Below are 17,356 nucleotides of genomic sequence, written 5' to 3'. Positions count from 1 at the left end.
CTACGCTGAATCAAATAAATAGGCCCTTCATCTGCAAAGGTCGTACTCCAGCGTTATGGATTTTCTCAATACACATGCCAACAATGCGCAGCCTACTAATTCAACCATAAACAATACAACTGTAGTTCTCTTCCAAAGCGTCCTGCTGTGAGACATCAGTTCACTCTGAGGGTTGGGAACCTTGGTGACGAAGTGAGTCTCACACTCCTATAACATAACCTACTGGCTCCAACGAAGCATTACCGCCGTGGCTGGGGCAGCTAACAGATTGTGACATATCTTTTGTAGCAGTTACAAGGCATGCTCCAATATATACATTTAGATGCATATCCTAGAACTTCATGCGAAATACTCATGCCCAGATTTCTTCACGGACGAATCCAAGTCGCATGTAGGTGTTAACTTATGCAGCAATGGGCCCTTCGTTTTCGCAAGCCATTGCTCTGTATCCGGACACAAGTCTATGCACGACTTTAGGCTGTCGAGTACATCTACCGTATCCAGATTCGAAAATCAATTATATAACGACATTTTGAGCGCTGGTAAAGCTCTATTGTTGCTGCATGAAGAAAATATTCTTCTAATTAGCGAGCTTTACTAGGCCCTATGCAAAGCTTAGGCTTTGAAACATATAATAAGGTGGTTTCCTGGGCACAGAGGCATTGAAGGCAATATGCTTGCCAAAAAACTGGTCATTTGTAGGATGAAACACTAGACACTCGTCCATCGCGTTTCCTGGTATAGATCTGAAAACGTTACTTCTCAGAAAACTGATGTGCTTGTGGCAACGCTTGTGGGACACATAACACACAAGCAAGCTTCATTTAAGAAATGCACATTTACGAAGTTTGCCACCAACATCCAAAACACGAGGACCAGAGGGCACTTTCTGCTTCCTTTCAACAGGCCACAAGTATGGCACACACTCTTATCTGTTAACAGTGATGCTCCTCTCTGTGCTAAATGTGGCGAGACGCTAACAGGGCTCTACACTTGTTTGAATGTCGCGAAGGAGAGTGAAAAAAAAAGCATTTTCCTTTAGCATACAGACAACGTATACCATTACACCCGGCATTGTTTCATGGCAAAGAGCCACTCTTTGACACAATGTAAGTGTTAGATTTTTTTATATGATCTTGGTACGCTAATTGTTACACACCAGTGCGATTCATAGTACGGCGTGTCATTAGAGGCCTATGCTGTGGCAGTAGTATCATAGCACCCGCCTCCAGGCCCTCGCGTTCGAGGGTCCTTTTGAGGCGATTGTGCCGCTCGAAAATCATGATAATGGAATACTTAAGTTTATTTGTCATCTATGCACGTAACGCACGTCCTTGGAGCCAATCCCATTGTTTTATTCAAGGAATATGATTTAACTCTTTCCTTACAGCGAGAAAATAGTTTATAGGTCTCGGGAAAAAATTATTCACCGCTACAAATATTACTCCAGCACACACTGCAGCACAGCGTATTGTACATAATGAAGTGATATTTACAAAATATATGTTGCCAAACAAAATATTTATTACATCAAACAAAAAAATTCTAGGAAATGCTATTTTTGCTGCTAGTTGCTAAAAAATGATAAAAATATTTTGTCTGCAATAACATTATTATCAACGGAAATCCATATTTTAGATTTAAGAGATGAAAAAAGCAGTAATAGTGTTTGAAAAATAAATGGTCAGTACACCGCTGTTTTTCGGATGCAAAAAAGACACTAATACGCTCATGGCATACGGCGAAGCAGTTGCTTGATTTTGCAAAGCATAGGTGCACTCCGCAATTCTCGCTCAGAACTTCTGTTTTTTTATCAGTTCTGCTATGCTTGTAGCACATTTTGCAGTTCCGCCTTTTCGACATCTTCTGGATATGGTCCGATGAGAAGTGCAAGGAACGTACCTCAATAGTTTGTCTGGAGTCATGCACCTCTTTCCGGGACCGATCGCTCTCAGTGTAGTTGAGCAAGTGCAGAATTATGCATGCAAGAATATCTGCTTGTGTTTTCGCACACTATCTTTCTCACCTCTGCTGAGAAGAAAAGTAGAAAGACAAGTAGGAAGTAGTAGAAAGTAAAAACAGTCTCGCGCTGCTCCGTAGTGCTGGGCCGAGATATGCTACGGATGGCGTCCTCGGCGGGAACGGAAGTTTGCTGCCGAGAGCAGCACATCATGACCGAGCGATACAGAGACCCTGAAGATAACAAGTATAGCTATCTGGTCGTGCAAAAAGATCGGCACATAAGCACGGACAAGGAAAGAGACCGCTCACGGCTTTAAAGGAAACTTGCCAGAGAACAGCTGCGGATGTCCAGACTGACTCAAAACATTGTCTCTGTGAAACCTTGGATCTGCTTTGCTGTCATCTTCGGAATCATAACCCGAGTCCAGATCACCAAATTCTAGTTTGGGTACAGCATAGTTTCGAGCGCAATGCTTTTCTCTCGAGGCAGCCGCGCGGAACAACTCCATCAGAGCGACTTTCGATAAGTGCACATTGACTCCGGCCGCGCCCCTTGCCTGGATTTTACGACAGAAGCGAAATCGAAACTCTTGGACACTGGTCGAACATGCCAAGTCCACATGTTCGATATGCGGTGGACATTCAGAAATACACTTTGGCTGCATAAGATCGGACTCCTAACCAAAGCACACTAGTGAAGAGCTGGCGTCATTTTTTGGTTATTATCACCACTGAGCAATGTCGGATGGCAATGTCGGCGATACGGTTTAATTCTTGACTTGCTGGGAGTCATTTGAGTATAAAATTTTGATGCTAGCGCAGCATAATTGTGAGTGGCGTGCCTTTTTCTCGAGCGCAGCAGAGAATGACAGCCACGCCCCTTTTCTCTACAACCTACGCACATTATTTCACAAAAAGGTTCATGAAAAATCAGAATGGCACCAGAGCGGGGAAATATAAACTGATTCTCAGAGCGAGTACCTGTACAAACAACTGGATGCACTTAAAGGGAGGAGAAACGCTGAAAACATGTAGAAATCGATGATCTAAAGCATCAGTAACCGGTGATCGATGTGAATATGGGTCGTAACGAAAGTGTTAGGGACTTACACAACAATCCGTTTTAGGCCTGAATACAGACACGATAGATATTAAGGCCATTCAGCCATAGATTACTCAGTACCATTTCTTGGTGCTCTTTGTCCATGCCTATCCCTCGTGCCACTAAAGAATATGCATAATAATCAGCATCAGCATCATCATAATCTATGCTACCATTACTTGCACATCTGCAGTAAATTAAATGCTTCTTTTTATAACGACGCGCATCGTACACTTCGTGTTACGGATATTTCTACATTTTGGTGAATGTACGTGTTTCGTTAGATTTTCTTGCTCGGACATGTGTTTATTAGTTGATTTTCTTAGTTCCTCCCCTAGGCCTGTATTTCCAGAAATTTCTTGTGGTACAAATATTTTTAATAGAATATTTTGGCAAATCGAATCTTGGGACATAATATTAGGGAATGCAGCAGGCCGATGACAAGGTTCGCCTAAGGATGATTCTTTTCGTGTTTTGTGAATTGCGCCGCTGGTTACCTAATCTGCTGGGGATGATTTAAACCATATATTTCGCTTTCATAGGTGTGTTTTGATCCACACCATTTGACGTCTCTATGTTTATAAGAAGGACACGCACACTTCTCCGCCATTCTTTTCAACTCCTTCAGGAAAGCATCACTAGAAAAAGTTTTGAAAGAAAGCTCAAGTTATCAATCTATCAAAAACTTCCAATAACAAAGAAAGGTAGCATATAGTTCATCAGCTGTTGTCCGGGCAGCACCACCCATTGATCGGAAAAAGCCATTTGATGGGAACGTTTTCCAAATGTTTAGGGGCGGTTTTGACAGGATAAATGAGTGCGCTTACCCCAGTTTGACAAATATATAACACAGTGACAATCCTATTTTACCTAGCACAGCCGCCTCCTAGATCTTGTATAAGCCAAGGAATCAGCCGTCCACCGCTGCCCCGTGAGCGATCCTCCAATATTGCATAGGGTGGCCAGAGACCTCGAAATATTTCTAACATCTCCTTCGAACTGAGAACCTCCATAGGTAGCCGACCACCAGGCCAAAAAAGATCTGCGCTTCTCAACCTTTTATTTTCTTAATTGAAGAAGTATGTATTTGTGGTACGTTGAGGCTACGCTTCTCGCATAGATGTACATTTATACATAGTCTAGGTGTTATTGGAACATACGCCCTTTGGAAGTTGACCAAGAACCAGGCCGTTCAAAATCAGATAGAAAAAAAGAAGCATAAGATAATTTCTAGAAAATGTGAGGACTGTATAGGCGTAAGAAATAATACGCTCCTTCACATGCCTTCGCTATCACTTAGATGGTTGTCAGCATGAACACTTGTTTGGTTGTATTACACTGCCCACACCGAGTAGTAACGCTGTCGCAAGCTAGCTTCGAGAGGCCTACACTACTCGCCCGCATTATGACGCGTGTAAGAGAGCTACATATGCTGAGCTTTGGGTAACTGCAATCAAATGAATCAACGAGATTACCTGCATATGGTATACGGTTGAGGGTAGCCTTAGCTGTGCATACATTTTTTGTACCTTGATTTCTTTAAAATGTATCGGGCATCTAATCGGCGGAAGGAATACGAACATGTATGGCACAGCTGTGAAAGTCAATACTCAACTTCGCCTTGGGTAACAGTGAGAGATTTACACATAGAACATTGAAAGGAACAAGGCCACTGGCACTGGACTCGCAACACAGAGGTTTCTTCAAAGGCAAGCGATGCTTCATACAGAATCAAGTCGTGCGCAGTCAAGCAACAGGACACAAAAACATGAACAAGCATGATACCGTTTCTGGTCGCGCGCTCACACAATTCGGATATCAAGACTAGGAATGAAACGATCACCCTATTCCTTCAAAGCGATGTCGAGAAATTGCACTTCGTTATTTCATAATCTCAACAAAAGGTGACTGATGCGCAAATATTTTTCAATACGTTGGCAGTATGAGTGAACAAACATGGTCACTGAACATTATTTCGTTCCGTCATCATATTCACTCATGTTAGTAACGTCTGCTCAAACTCACCGGCGCTTATTCCCGGTCGTTGCCACGTCCAGTCATCGACATTCAATTTATTTCTTCTATCAATCTTCTTATTCACTCGCCTTCATACTCGCAGCATTGGAGGTCATAGCGCTTGTAGAAACAGGGAGGAGCGAGACAACTGTAAGAGCTCGAACGCTAAACTAAGCGTTATATTCAGAAAACTACCGTATTTGTGGGCACGCACACAGAAAAAGCCCAATCAGAGCACATGAATACCAGCCGCTTGCAGGGACGCAAATTCATTTGTAGTCAGGTGACATCAAAGAGAACTGATACAGTTATCAGCGGTCCTCGCTATCAAAGCATTTCATCCACTTTCTCGCGTAACTTTATCTTCATTTCCATACGTTTTCATGGTGTTTTGCGTGCCAAAACCACTTTCAGATTATGAGGCACGCCATACTGGAGTTCTCCGGAAATATTGACTACCTGGCGCACGTAAATATAATTACAGGTTTGTTTTCGCGTTTCACCTGCATCGAAGTGCGGCCGCCATGGCCGGCATTCGATCCCACAACTAATTTCTACAAATAACAGAGCACGTTTTGAATGAGGGTTTACACCCAGCGACTCTCTTTTTACCGATACTTTTTCCCCCATTGCAGGGTAGCAAACCGGACGTCCATCTTGTTAACCTTCCTGCCTTACCTCTCTTCTCTTTCTCTCTCTTTCTCTACGCTCACAGTGCCCGCAATGCACAGACACATGACCATCCCGGCATTGGTTCAATTTTTGGTTATGTTCTCTTAAACTGCCGTTAAGGAACCTACCATGTTTCACAAATAAACCTTCTCGCACAATAATGCAAGGCGATACACAACATTCTTTAAGTGTGACTCAAGAGGGAGGTGATGATTCTTTTTAGAGCCTACACGTTTTTTGCAAACGGAACTATGCTACAACATAAGCTGATTAATTTCTGAGGAGCGGAAAATACAGCATATACATTAACCTTTCGTCCATGTTTCTTTAGTGCGTGTGATACGCTGTGCAATTACGGCTCAACGACCTTTTTCATATTGGCACAACTGCGCATGTGCGAGCCATTCTGTTTCTCTAAGTTTTGACGCACTCTCTGCTACTTAAAAAAGTACATCGCGATGATAACCTGCGTCCAAAAGCTCTTCTTTTATCTTCTTGACATTCTATTAGGGCATAATTTACGGAGTGCATCTCCAAGAAACAGGTTAGGGACTGCTCTTTTCAGTACCTTAGAAATAGATTAATCGTGCGGCAGCAATGTCTTATTGTCATGAGGATATTTCCATCGAATGTGATTCATACATGTACAAGTATGGAAGCTGGCGCTTCACTGTCTTCCTTTCTTCGGTCCCTTTTCACGAAATGTATTTTGCGCCATAAAGTATACCCAAGAAATCTGAGGGCCAACTTGCCCAAGAAGAATTCGTTTTGGTTGGAATTATCAATCAAAGCAAGTTCATTTGAACGTTACAAGGCGAAATAGGTGGCCGAAGTAAAAGCTGCTACACTGCATCTTGACTGGGCTGCAGCCACCCATCAGCCATGGAGACGAAATATATTTAGCATTACTAAACCTTCATAAAAAGCACTGTGCCGACATACATATTATCCAAAATTACATTACAATCAAACACGCCTCTCTGAGGACATGTAGGAGGTAAGAATGAAACAGAAAGGCTAAGTACTCACATTATGCATACATAATACAATGGCTAGATGGCTTCTTTGTGTTTACAATACAATGCCTTTTTATTGCATGAATAAACTTCTTATGTCTTTCTTCGCGAGCGTTGTGATGTCAATATTTAGTGTCTCATAGTGATTTAGTGTCGTTGGCAATGTAGGCCGAATTCTCAGTCGGCCGAAATGTGTGCGCGAGAAACGAACGTGCCATGGTGGTTGATACCGAAAAGGATATGTTGTCGGGTTGTGCTCAAGTCGTGCAATATGGAGAAAAGGATCTAATCTGCCCTGAACTGCTTTCTTATAGGAACACAGTAGAGTGTAAGTGTACAAATCTCGAACATGAAGATATTTTTCGTTTTTCAAAAAGAGGCGCGGTGTGTTCTAAATAAGTGGCACTTGATACAGCGCGGACTGCCCTTGACTGCCCTTTGAACTGGCCTACGGGATTCACACGCAGTTCCTGTATTATGACCACACCGTCAGGACATGGAGAAGATATTTTAAGTATATTGTTTCCAGATGGAGTGGATTTGAAGAGGACTAGGTATTTATCTGAGTACCTCAAGATTTTGGTTATCCTCACCTCAGACACAAGATGTCCTGTTACTTTTTCATAAGAGGCGAAGAAAATATCACTAACTACAGATGCCAGACACGGCCCAATGAAGAAAGATGTGTGGATCGCATTCCACGTAGGATAAAATATAACGCAAGAGGTTCTAAGCACCTACTTACTGAAATGCCTGTCCGAGTCTAAAGCCTAATTACTTCAAAGCGATCAATGAATTTTTCAACACTTGTAACTAGGGGACTTTTGGGCATGGAGTAACATAAATCCTTCACGTCATAAGAACATGCTGAAATGTCCTTGTCACCTTACGTTCCAAATAACTGCACCGCCTACCTTGAGCGTCTTGCAACAAACAGGTCATCGATCTGTAACAAGCATACTACACACCCGTTCGTAGGCATGTCCACTCACCGGCACTCAATTACCATCTTACTTCTTTCGGTCTTCTTATATATATACTCACGCTCTTACTTTCACGTAGTAGTGACGGTGAACAAATCAGAAAGCATGTGAATGACGGAAACAGCATTTTAATTAGCCAGACCTGTGCCCCAAAAACAGGCTACACCCAAAGAACAATAGCGGCGAACACAGTCTGCGATCGTCGAAAATCTCATCGGCTGATCACGGGTGTCGGCTTTTAAACATGAGTCATCGAGGGTTCCAGAGGAATCGCTGGTGCTTGTGCGTTTTCCAGATAGTTCTAAGCAATACGTGTCGTCCATGCTATGAGATTACGTAAGCTTCAGTAATAACATACAGCGGATAGTACCATCGATAACATTCGACAAACTTCCCATACATGCGCACATGTCCCGCGCTGAATGATCACAATTTTTAGACATTGAAAAACGGTAACCCAAAAAAGATTAGCAAGCACACGTTTAAATGTCTCCCTACGAAAGGAATCATACCGATGCTGCAAACAGAAGAGAGAAAAATACATAAATGTTGGGGTTTCACATGCCAACACCCCGATCTGATTAGGTGGCACGCTCTAGGGGGCAGATTCAGGAAAATAGGACCGGCTTGGTTTCTTTAACGTGCACCTAAATCTAGGTGCACGGGTGATTTCGAATTTCGCCTCCATCAAAATGCGGCCGGCGTTGCCCGGATTCGATCCCGTGATCTCGTGCTTAGCAGCCCAACACCACAGTCACTAAGCAACCACGGCGGGTAAACATGAGAGCGAAAAACCAGGGGACACTTAATAAAGAAAAGCAACAAACAACAAACAAACAGTCCAAATTAACAGAGTCCCAAAAATACTCTGTGAAGGATGACCGGCAAAACTGTGTGTCTGGTCCGTTTAATGGCGACCTGCACCTCCGATGTGGGTGGGCCTGACATTTCACTATCTCTTGTATCGGCGCACATATGGGGAGGGCTTATCGCCTGCTTCACCTTCGCCGCGGGTCGGTCCGGAATTTATATTGCAGCCTTAGTGAGGCTATTGCAGGAGTGGGATGAACAGACATGCATACAAACATTTATAAACAAGCTTGCGTGAATTATTTTAGTGGTAGTGAACGGATGTCGTCCAGTAATGAAATCCAGACCTCAATCATTTATGCAAACAAGCTGTATTTAAAGGAATCGGTTCGGGCAAAAAAGGATAAGATATTTAGAGCGGGGTGACACCGCGTAGATGAGGGTTTTGTGAAGGGAAATAGTTTTCTACGGAGACGAGGAGAACTGGTTAACATGTGACGAAATTTTATGCATTCAAGTTTGGGAGACTCTGCAATAGGATTGAGGCCAAGTTTGGGAAGAGAGTTAAATGGCGAAATGTCCTTGTCATACCCCCTACAAACAAAACGCGCTATCCCTTTTTGCACTGATTCTGCTTGTTTTGTGACATCACATGGTTTGCATGGATTCCATACAACGCAGCCATATGGGAGGATGGGGCGAATGAAGGTTTTATGTCAGAAGTTTATTTTCTTGAGAAGCCAGAAGCAACGAACGAGGCAAGTATCTTAGTCTTTTAAGGGCCTTGTTACAGGTGACATCAATGAGTTTCGACCATGACAAATAGTATGTTAGTGGGAGACCTAAATATTTGAAGTCACACACTCTCTTTAAAGTAATATTATTAAGCCTTAGGCTAAAAACGTAGGGTATGAGCGTCGTGTAAAGGACATGAAAATAGTTTTGGAAAAGTTAATATTCATTTGCCATGTTCTGGACCAGTTACAGCAGCGAGGGGAAGAATTGTTCAGGACACCATGATCAGTTGGAGATTTATTCGTATAATATAAATCACAATCGTCTGCAAAAAGCCATCTTTTACCGGATGTGTCTAGGGGAGATAATTATTATGAAGCAGGAATAAACGAGGAACAAGTGCGGAGGCTTGGGGAACGCCTGATGAGAAAGGCATCAAGGTTGAGTTAGTACAGTTGAAACGTACATATTTAGAGCACTGGGAAATGAAGTCCAATATCCAGCCAACCAGGGATGCATTGTTTAGTATAGCGAACAGCTTGTGCATATTTTTAGGGTGTAAGACAGTTTCGAAGACATTTGCGAAATCTATAGAAAGAGCACCAGCTAGCCACCTATGTCTAAAAAGCTGTTGATATTGTGAACTAATTCTGTGAGTTGCGTGATAGTGCTAAGGCCACGTATAAAACCATGTTGGAACTTACGTACAATTTTGTCAGTTTCAAACAAATCCGTAATATGTGTAAAGATACTGTGTTCGAGTAATTTACATGAATGAGGCTCTTGAGCACTTCGGCCTATATATAGATGACTGTTAAACATTAAATTTGAAGCAACTTTCCATGAGGCAGGAATGGCGTCGGTTGGGAGAGATTTTTTCAAGATAGTTGTTATATATCTGCTGCACCAATGAGAGTATCGTACCAGAAAAACAGTCAGAATACCGTGATTACCATCAACAACTAGCTACAGATATCAGCTCTTCATTGCACGTACCACCTAGTGATATCATGCACGTCACCAGTTTGAAGCGCTACTTCTCCGACAACAACCCTTCCCTAAGCGCTGAGAGGGCAGTGGCACCACCGGGGGTCGTATGTTGCAAGCCATTACCCAACATTGGAGAAAGCGCAAGCAAGGCGATGAACGCGAGCATCGAAGAAGCATTCGTTTGGTTGTTCTTTCGCCATCTCGGCTTCTCTCTGTATATAATACCTAAATGCATTTTCCATTTTCTTTTACTGAGATTTATTCTCGTCACAATATATAAAATCCGTGAGAAGAATGCTATTTCACCTGTATGGTACGCAGAGCAGCAACGCAAACTCCATCGGAAGTAGCGATGAACAGAATTGGCGCGAGAAAATGATATATGCGCAAGAAAAGTGCCTTCGTTGTGGTTCCTTCGCACTTGAATGTTTGTTGGTATAAGCCCTTGATTTTTTGTAAATGGCTGCCCGGACAGAGTAGTAACGCTGTCACAGGCTAGCTGCAAGAGGCGTACATTACTCACCAGAACGATGACGCGTGTATGACAGTTATATTTGCTTAGCTTGGGCTTACTGAATTCGAATCAATCAACAAGATACTCTGCAAATGTTATTTGGTTGAGGATAGCCTTGGCTGTGCATATATTGTTTTATATCTTGATTTTTCTATAAAATGTATTCGCAAAGACTTCGCAATTCGCGCGACAGATGATGGCCGCAGTAGGGGGCATCCAAACGGCAGAAGGAATGCGAACATATATGGCAAAGCTGTAAAAGTCGATACTCAACTTCATCTTAGGCAACACTGTCCAAAATTTGCACTTAGAAGAACGAACGAAACAAGGCGACAGCCACTGTACTCGCAACACAGAGGTTTATTTAAACGCAAATGATGTTTTTTGCATAATCAAGTCACGCGAAGTCAAAGAACAAAAGAAAAAACCAGGAACAAGCATTATACCAATGATGGGCGCGGGGTTACATAATCCAGCCATTAACACTAGGTATAAAAAGATCCGGCCTGACTTTTTCAAAGCGATGTCGATGAAGGGCAGTTTGTTATTTCATAATCTCAAACAAGAGGTGAATGATGCGCAAATACTTTGCAATACGGTGGCAGTATGAGTGAACACTCATAGTCAATGAACGTTATTTCTTTGAGTCATCGAATTCATTAATGTTCATATAAACATCCACTCAAACTCTCCCGCTCTCACTGCCGGTCTTTCATCGGCACTCACTTTCTGCTTTCAGTCTTCTTATTCGCTCGCCTACATACTCGCAGCAATGGAGGTCATAGCGCTGGTAGACACGGGCAGGAGCGAGACAACAGTACAAACGCGAACGTTCAACTAAGTGTTCATTTTAAGAAAACCACTGTATTTGTTGGCCCCCACACCGGAAAGGCCCAATCAGCGTGCACAAGAAAACAAGCCGCTTGCCGGAACGCAAATTCGTTTGTAGTTAGAGCAACTCAAACGGAACTGATGCAGTTATCAGCAGCACTCGCAATCAAAGCATTTCAACACCGTCTCGCGTAACGTTTTCTTCATTTCTATAAATAACAGAGCACTTCTTACAGAAGAGTTCACAACCAGAGACTCTCTTTTCGTACCTATACCATTTATCCTAGTGCAGGATAGCAAACCAGACATGCATCAGGTTAACCATCCAGCCTTTCCTGTCTTTTAGCTTTTTTTCTCTCTGCACCCGCAGTCACCGCAATGCAGACACATGGCCATCCCGGTATCGGTTCAATTCTTGGTTATGTTCTTTTAACCTGTCGTTCAGGAACCTTCCGCGCTTCCCAAGCAAACCTTCTCGCGCAAGAGTCGAAGGCAATGCGCATTTTTTTTTACGTATGACAAAAGAGGGGGACGATGATTATTTGTAGAACCTACGCGTTTTTAGAAAACGGAACTCTGGTACTGCATAAGCTAAGTAATTTCTGCGGAGCTGAAAGTACTGCATACACTTTAACCTGTCGTTCAAATTTCTTTAGTGCGAGTGATACGTCGTGCAAATTGGGCTCAACGACTTTTTCATATTGTCAAAACTACGCATGTGCGTGCATTCTGTTTCTTTTCATTTTGACGCACTCTCTGCTACTTAAACAAGTACACCGTAAAGACAGCCTGCGTCCAGAAGGTCTTTTTAAACGTCAATGCTTCTAGACATTTTATGCGGGCATAATTTCCGGAGTGCACTGTCAAGACGCAGGTTAGCGACTGCTCTTTTCACTACCTTAGAAAGAAATTAATTGTGCTGAAGCAATGCCCTGTTGTCAGGAAGCTATTTCCTTCAAGTTTGATTCTTGGACCAAAAGTTCTTGAAAACTGGTGAGAATTCTTGACCCGTAGTTTGTATGTTATCACCACACTCTCAAGCCATCGAGAAGAAATGTTAACTATATTGTTTGCAGATTGTGCCGAATCAAACAGAACTAGGTAATCATCTGAATATCTAAAGATTTTGGTGATCGTCACCTCAGAAATACTAACTTCTGTGACTTTGTCATAATGGACTAAGGAAATATCACTGAGTATGAAAGCCAGACTCGCCCCAATGCAAACCTCTCTTTTGAATATAAACGTGACCAGCGCATTCCACGAAGGATGAATTAAAATATAACGTATGACGTTCTAAGCATCCTCTCACTGAAATGGCTACCTGGGTTTAAAACTAGAATACTCCAAAGCGATCAATGCATTCTTCAATACATTTCACCAGGGGACTTTGGAGCATGGAGTAAAATAACTCATTCACGTGAAAAGAACAGACTGAAACGCCCTTGTCACCATTCGTTCTAAATAACTGCACCACCTCACTCGAGCTTCCTGCAAAGAACGGGTCATCGATCACCAACAAGCGTACAGCACACGTTCGTAGCCATGTCCACTCACCGGCACTGACTTTCATTCTTCTTTCAGTCTTCGCATTTACTCACGCAAATACGGTCCCGCAGAAGTGACGGTGAAGATAGCAGAAAAATTACGAATGACAAAAGTAGCATTCTTATTGGCCGGACCTGCGCCCGAGAAATAGGTTACACTCAAAGAATAACGATAGCAGCGAACACAGTCGGTCATCGTGGAGAATCTCATCTGCCGATCAAGCGCGTCGCCTTTTATATGTGAATCATCGAAGGCTTCAGAGTAATCGCTGGTGCCCGCGTGTCTTCCAGAAAGTTCTGCACAATTCACATCACGCATGCTATCAGATTAGAGAAGCTTCGGTAATAGAACGCAGATATAGCCATCGATAACATTCGAGAAACTTTCGAAACATGGGGGCTCGTCCCGCGCTGAGCTGTCACATTGGTAAGACGGTGAAAAGCGGTCACCTTAAACAGATAAACAAGTACAAGTATCAACGTCTCCCTTTAAAGCAGAATCGTCGCGATGTTGCACACAGCGCAGCGAAAATAAAATTATGTGGTTTCATGTGCCAAAACCACGACCTGATTATGAGGCACGCTGTAGTGCGGGAAATCCGGAAATTTGGACCATCTGGATTAATTTAACGTGCAGCTAAATATATGTACAATGGTGGTTTCGCATTTCGCCTCCGCCAAATTGTTGCCGCCGTGGCCGGGATTTGAACCTGCAACCTCGTGTTGAGCAGCCGGACACCACAGCCACTTAGCAGCCACGGCGCGTAAACAGGAGAACGACAAACAAAAGGACACTTATTAAACAAAAGCAACAAAACAACAAAGAAACAAAGTGCAAAGTAACACAATCGCAAAAAGCTTGGTGCCATTCCACTCTGTGAAGCATGAGCAGCGAAAATGTGTATGTGGGCCCCTTAATGGCGACCTGCACTTCCGCCGCGAATCGGCCCCAGATTGCACAATCTTTGCTATCGGCGCACGTATGGGGAGTGCTTAACACCGGCTTCACCACCACCACTGGTCGGTAGGGTATTGCACTATTTACTTCTTTTTATTTATTTATACTGCAGCCTCAGTGAGACTATTGCAGGAGTGGGATGAACACACAGACAAACATTTATAAACAATCTTGCGTGAAATATTTTAGTGGTAGTTAACAGATGATGCCCAGTAATGAATTCCAGACTTCAATTTTTATTTAAAAAAAGTTGTGTACAAAGGAATCAGTGCGGGCAAAAAAGGTTTTGATATTTAAAGCGTGTTGACTGCTCGTACATGAGGGTTTGTAAAACGTCAAATAGTTATCTAGAGATGAGAGATGAGGAGAACTCATTAATATCGGATGGTTTTTGAGGCATTCAACTTTGCGACGCTCTGCAAGAGCAGTGAGACCATGCAGGGGAAGAGAGTCAAACGGCGAAATGTCCTTGCCATATAACCTAAGAACAAAACGCGCTGCCTTTTCTTGCTTTTCTTTTTTTTGCGCCTGCTCTGATTGCGTTCTTTATTTTGACGTTACAGTCTCTGTATGGATTCCCTACGACGTAGTCACATTTGCAGATCTGGAGAATGAGGTTTTTAGATGTTAGAAGTTTACTTTCTTGAGAAGCAAGACGATGCGAGTAACCTAGTCTTTAAGGGCCTTGCTACAGGTGGTATTGACACGTGTACTTGTTTATCTTCTCCAGGTGGCCGCTTGTCCCCCCCTAACAAGCGTTATCGCACAGCGCAGGACGCGCCTGCATGTATCAAAAGTTTCTGGAATGTTATCGATGGTTCCATCTGCTGCCTGTCACCAAACCTTGTGTAATCTGATTCCATGTATGCGCGACGCGAATAGTGTAGAACTTTGTAGAAGACCACGCTGGTCCCAGCGATTACTCATTAAACATTGGACGACTTATGTATAAAAGCCGGTGCGCTTGACCGGCTGATCAGATTTTCGACGATCGCCAAGTGTGTTCGCCGCTATCGTTGCTCTTTGAGTGTAGCCTGCTTTTGAGGGCACAAGTTCGCCCAATAAAAAGCAAGTTTCGTTAATCACAGTTTTCCTGCTTTTTTCATTGTCACTACTACGTGACATCTAGTGGAGGTGCTAGTGCGTTAATGTACCGAACGCCCCCAAAAAGCCGCGATCCACATCCGAAACCCTAAGACAACACCAACAACGCCAAGGGCCAGCGAGCAACCCGCAGGCAGAAAGTATTGCGACCGGAATACGTACCTCTTCCCGAGAAGACCAGAAGGATGAAGCCCAAGTGAGAAACCCGAATGGCTGCCCCAGCATCCCCCATTCTGCTGCAACGACCTCGGGACCCACCAACCTTTCATGGATCATCGTCTGAAGAACCAGAAACCTGGCTCGAGGCATGAAAGAATCGCGGCATTCAACAACTGGGATTCCGAGGACAAGCTGCGACATGTATACTTCGCCGTAGAAGACTCCGCCAGGATCTGGTCTGAGAGCCGGGAGTCGACCCTGACAACGTCGGACCCGTTCCGCAGCGCCTTCTTGCGCACATTTAGGAGCGTCGTGCGTAAGGAAAGGGCCGAAGCTATGCTAGAAGCCTGAGTACAACTACCCAACGAAAACATGGCTATCTTCATTGAGGAGATGACGCGCCTATTCCGCCACGCCGACCCCGAAATGTACGAGAAAATGCTTCGCCTACTCATGCGTGGCCTCAAGCAAGAAGTATTGCCGGAATGATACGAAATCCACAGAAAACCGTCGAAGAATTTCTTCAAGAGGGAAATGGGAAACTGGCAATTCAACCACCGCGCAAGCCCAGCAAACTAGGCCAAAGTTCTATCATTGGCCACCGACGACCTACTCGAGGCCATCAGAGTGGTTGTGCCAGAGGAACTTCCGAAGATGTTCCCAAGATCCCAGCCTCAGGCTGCGTCGATCGCGGACGCCGTGAGAGAAGAAATCCAGCGGTCACTGCAACTTACCGAAGGCCAGCCGTAATCGCCACAGTCCCAGCCTGAAGCGATGACCTACGCCGCCGTCGCCTGCCGTCTAAGTAACACTACGCGCTCGCGTCAGAGGCCTGTAACGACGGAGTGTCGCCGTCCGCTGCCGTCGCCATCTCGAGCAACCGTCGTCCAGCGAAGGTACCCAAGGAAGACAGACGTCTGGCGCGCCCCTGACCGCCGCCTGCTCTGTTACCATACGGAGAAGCGAGTCACTTCTACCGCCGATGCCCATACCATGGGAGGGGACTGCAAGGGTTCCCCGTTAACGCGCCGCGACCACAGATTGGCAAACTACGTCCCGATATCGCCAACTACTTTGCCACCACTCATTGGAGCCCTTGACGACCGTCCCGTTCGCCGTCACTAGGCCGCTACCTGTCGCCGCAGCGCCGACCACACACCGGTCCAGCCTGGGGCCGGTTAAAAGCAGCATCCTGTAGAGCAGCAGTTGGTGGAGGTCCTAAAAGCAGCAGCCGGTGGAGGTGCGGTTGCTGTTCGTCGCACTGACGAAGATTCTCCGCAGCCGACGAAGAAGCTGAAGAGATCATCTTGATGACATAAGAACGAGACGCCACCGTCCCGACGAAGTCTGGAGGTAAATAATACGCCGACGAAAGACAACCTGACTACGTCACATACCAGCCAAAGGTGAACGCGATGTAGCCCCGATCCAACGCCAAGACCTAACTGTCACGCAAGAAAAGAACCACCGACCTCGACGGCCAGGCAGTCACCGCCTTAGTGGACAAAGGAGCTGATTATTCCGTAATGAGTGGACACATTGCCAATGAGTGGAAGAAACCGAAAACTGCATGGGAAGGCCCTCAAATTTGGACCGCTGGAAGACACCTCATTGCGCCGACTGGAATCTGCACGGCAAGAATGGCCATTCATGACCGGAGTTACCCTGCCACCTTTGTTACCCTCCAACAAGGTTCACGAGATGTCATTCTCGGCATAGACTTCCCGAACCAACACGGCGCAATCATCGACCTGATGTCAAAATCAATAACGCTGTCGGAAGATCAAGTGATACCGCCAGAGATTGCTCCTAGTCACCACGCCTTAAGTGTGCTCGAAGATCAAGTCAGCATCCCGCCGCGCTCCAGCATTATTATTTTCGTCGGCACCGAAAGACCCGCAGACGTAGAAGGCGTCATCGAGGGCGACCAACATCTACTCCTCGACTGTGAAATTTG

This window comes from Dermacentor andersoni, chromosome 10 (assembly GCF_023375885.2).
Source record: "Dermacentor andersoni chromosome 10, qqDerAnde1_hic_scaffold, whole genome shotgun sequence".
Lineage (NCBI taxonomy): Eukaryota > Metazoa > Arthropoda > Arachnida > Ixodida > Ixodidae > Dermacentor > Dermacentor andersoni.
The sequence above is the reverse complement of the archived record's forward strand: the minus strand, read 5'-3'. Positions refer to the sequence as shown.